Here is a 4,326-nt window from a genome sequence, read left to right on the forward strand (position 1 = left end):
ACTGAAACCTCTGCCTCCCAGGTTCAAGCAATTCTCCTGCCTCAGCCTCCTGAGTAGCTGGGATTACAGGCGTGTGCCACCATGCCTGGCTAATTTTTACATTTTTAATAGAGACAGGATTTCACCATGTTTTCCAGGCTGGTCTCGAGCTCCTGACTCAAGTGATCTGCCTGCCTCAGCCTCCCAAAGTGCTGGGATTACAGGCGTGAGCCACTGCATCCGGCCCATCTGTCTTTTAAAACATGTTTTTAATTTGAGGCATAATTTATATTCAGTGAAATGCACAGATCTGGTTTACATTTTGATCAGTTTTAACAAATGCCTTACCCATGTAACCCACCTCCTTTGAAGATATAGAACATTTCTATCATCCAGAAACTTCTGTGCTTTCATCCTATCTGGCACTCCCCCAGCAGCTGACGAACGTGCTGAGGACATTGGTACAGGATTCTGGCCTCCCCAAAACAGCTGCTTTGACAAGCCTGCTTGCTTTACCCAGCACTAAATCCCTGCCTGCTCTCTCAAAATTTCCATCTTTAAACTGGTTGTACCTACAACCCTCCCTCATCAAGTCAATAGATAAATAAACCCTGAAAAATAAACACCCCTTCCTGGCCCAGCAGCCCACAGCCTAATATTTACTGTATGCCCACACTTTCAGAAATGGAACTCGCCTGCTTGTTCACCCTCACTAGGGTGGCAACTGCACAGGAGCAGCTGGGCTCACCCAATAAGCAAGAAGCCAATAGCTGGACAGTGACACTCAGACCCCAGCCTGGGTGAGCCTGGTGAAAGCCCCCTTCTTTCCGGTCCCACTGTGGAGAGAGGGGTGGAGCACACACAACTCCACTGCCTTCCACATCCTTCAGCTGTGCTTCCTCCTGGGAGAGGGAGTCGCTCATTAATTTGGCCAAAGCCTTCTTGGGGTCTGTAGGTTTGACAGGCTGGGTGTGTGCGGGCCACCGTGCTAGAGAGAGAGGCTGGTATGTCAGGCAGCCACCTTGGTGACCTCCTTCCCCCTGCAGGACACAAGCACCCGGCACTCTTCACTTGTGACTGCTCCTCTCAGAGCTGCCTCCAGGGGAGGGCTTCTAGCCCTGTGGGTGGGGACATTGTGTTAGTTTACAGCGGGCCACGGCTCCCTCTGTCATCTCCAACTCAGAGGCAGTAGAGAGAAGATGAGAAATTCCCTGCACCTCCTTCCTCCTCAGCACCCCCACCTCTGCACACGTCCACACATGGAGACCCTGACAATGGTCCCTGGGAGAGCCGCCATCTGCGCCTCCTTTCCATGCCTGCAGCAGCCATGCCCACTCTCCACACCCTTACCCACCTGGCTCAGCAGGTGCTGCACTGCCTGTGGTCCCGCCACTACTACACCTGGGCCTCTGTACCCGTCAGCTCCCGAAGTCTGGTTCTTATTTCCCCCAATAAGTAGGGAGCCTGTAAGGTCACCTGCTGAGCAAGCTGGGGGAGAGAGTAGGGCGGGACTGGGAGGATGAGGATGAGGAGCTTATGGTTGTGCTGGAGACTCAGAGGAGCAGAGTTTATGCAGGCCCATTGGTTGCCTAGCCAGTGGTGATCCCGCTCCCACCCTCATTTCTTTCTTGTTAACAAAACCATGACCTCATTAAATATTGGACACCTATAAACCTCATGGACTCTCCTCCAGCCTCCCCGCCCTGTATTGATGAGTCTAAGTCAACTCTAGTCATTTCATTCCTCTGGATATTGATTGCTTGGGGCGTGGGCATGAGTTGCCTCTTCACCTGAGCCTGAGCCACAGGTTCCTTCTGCACCTACCACGCTGATGCACTGGGCCAGGGAGAGCTCCGTCTCGATGGAGATGAGCTGTGAGGAGCTGGTGGCTGGGCGGATCAGGTTGTTGTAACGGGTTTTGTTCAGAAGGTCGTCAATCAGCTTCTGCTCGGCATGGGCCATGCAGCAGTCCCCTGGGTAAACACATAGACATGCTGGGCCCTTGTGCAACTGTCCCCCACTGCAGCTGACAGCTATGAAGCGGGAGCCGAGAGGGCCAGGGAGCACAGCCACCCTTAGGGCTGGCTGAAGCAGTGAAGGCGCTGGCGGGTCTAGCTTTCTGTGGGGACTTCAAATGACATTAATGACAGAGCTCAGCTACCTCCTCCCATACCATACCTCTTCTTCCTCCTCCTCTCTCGATCAATGAATAGTATCCCATGCTCTACACATCTGATACAAAACTGGGTGTCTCTTCCAGACCCCTCCCTTGGTTCATCCAAGTGGCTACCAAGTCCTGTCTGTCCTCCCATCTCCATGGCTACAGCCATGTCCCTGCCTCCTCCACCCTACCCACCTTCTCTTCTCTCCACCCACACTCTGCCCCTGCCATCCTTGTGCCATGCAGTGGCAGACTGGTCTTTCTTTTTTTTTTTTTTTTGAGACAGAGTCTCGCTCTGTTGCCCAGGCTGGAGTGCAGTGGCCAGATCTCAGCTCACTGCAAGCTCCGCCTCCCGGATTTATGCCATTCTCCTGCCTCAGCCTCTCGAGTAGCTGGGACTACAGGCACCCGCCACCTCGCCCGGCTAGATTTTTTGTATTTTTTTGTAGAGACGGGGTTTCACTGTGTTAGCCAGGATGTTCTTGATCTCCTGACCTTGTGATCCACCCGTCTCGGCCTCCCAAAGTGCTGGGATTACAGGCTTGAGCCACCGCGCCCGGCCTCAGACTGGTCTTTCTACAGCAAACTGGACTAGGGCCCTTCCCTACCCACAGCTCTCAGAGCTGGAGGTGGAGTTGAAACTCATGTTTTGGCTTGGCATTCAGAACTCTTTCCCCCTCAGCACTGGCTTATCCAGAGCGCTCACAGTGCAGGGCAGGAGCCCCATGACTCAAATGAAGGTTTGGTGCAGAACTGGGTCTGAGGTGGTGCTTTCCCTAAGAGACAGGGCTGAGATGGGGGGATTTTCTGGGTTTGGAGTTAGACTTACAGAGTGCAAGGTTTCTCTGAGGCACCAAATAGAGGGCTCCAACTGGCAGCTGGCTCCTGGTCTGGAGCTTCAAGAAGAGGTCTCAGCTCAGAGCCACATTCAATAGCCAGCTTCAATGCAGCTTCCAGCAGGGAGCCCCTGGAGCTTCTACAACCTCAGATCTGCCCCGCACATACCACAGATCTCTTGCCAAGTGGCGTTTGGGTCTTCATGTCATCTCCCTCCCACGTCTGGGAGTAAAGGTGAGGTGCAGGGACTTGAGCTTGTGTACTTTGGTGTCTTAAGGGAGAGTGTGTCAAGTAGAGTGGAGGTGGCTTGGAAAGAGGGAGACTCAGAGGATAGTGAAGGACACATGACCAGGCGAGCCTGGGAGCAGGAAAGGTGATGAGAGTGAGCAGAGGAAACTGCTGGGGCAGAGGAGCAGATGTGTCCCTACAAAGGACACAAACTCATCCTTTTTTATGGCTGCATAGTATTTCATGGTGTATATGTGCCGCATTTTCTTAATCCGGTCTGTCACTTATGGACATTTATGTTGATTCCAAATCTTTGCTATTGTAAATAGTGCTGCAATAAACATACGTGTGCATGTATCTTTATAGCAGCATGACTTATAATCCTTTGGGTATATCCTCAGTAATGGGATGACTGGGTCAAATGATATTTCTAGTTCTAGATCCTTGAGGAATCACCACACTGTTTTCCACAATGGTTGAACAGTCCCACCAACAGTGTAAAATTGTTCCTATTTCTCCACATCCTCTCCAGCACCTGTTGTTTCCTGATTTTTTAGTGACTGCCATTCTAACTGGTGTGAGATGTTATCTCATTGTGGTTTTGATTTGCATTTCTCTGATGGTGAGTGATGATGAGCATTTTTCTTGTCGGCTGTATGAATGTCTTCTTTTGAGAAGTGTCTGTTCATATCATTTGCCCACTTTTTGATGGGGTTGTTTTTTTCTTGTAAATTTGATTGAGTTCTTTATAGGTTCCGGATATTAGCCCTTTGTCAGATGAGTAGATTGCAAAAATTTTCTCCCATTCTGTAGGTTGCCTGTTGACTCTGACGGTAGCTCTTTAGTTTAATTAGATCCCACTTGCCAATTTTGGCTTTTGTTGCCGTTGCTTTTGGTGTTTTAGACATGAAGTCCTTGCCCATGCTTATGTCCTGAATGGTATTCCCTGGGTTTTCTTCTAGGGTTTTTATGGTTTTAGGTCTAACATTTAAGTCTCTAATCCATCTTGAATTAATTTTTGTATAAGGACTAAGGAAAGGATCGAGTTTCAGCTTTCTACTTATGGCTAGCCAATTTTCCCAGCACCATTTATTAAATAGGGAATCCTTTCCCCATTTCTT

This window comes from Colobus angolensis, unplaced genomic scaffold (assembly GCF_000951035.1).
Source record: "Colobus angolensis palliatus isolate OR3802 unplaced genomic scaffold, Cang.pa_1.0 Scaffold251, whole genome shotgun sequence".
Taxonomy (NCBI): domain Eukaryota; kingdom Metazoa; phylum Chordata; class Mammalia; order Primates; family Cercopithecidae; genus Colobus; species Colobus angolensis.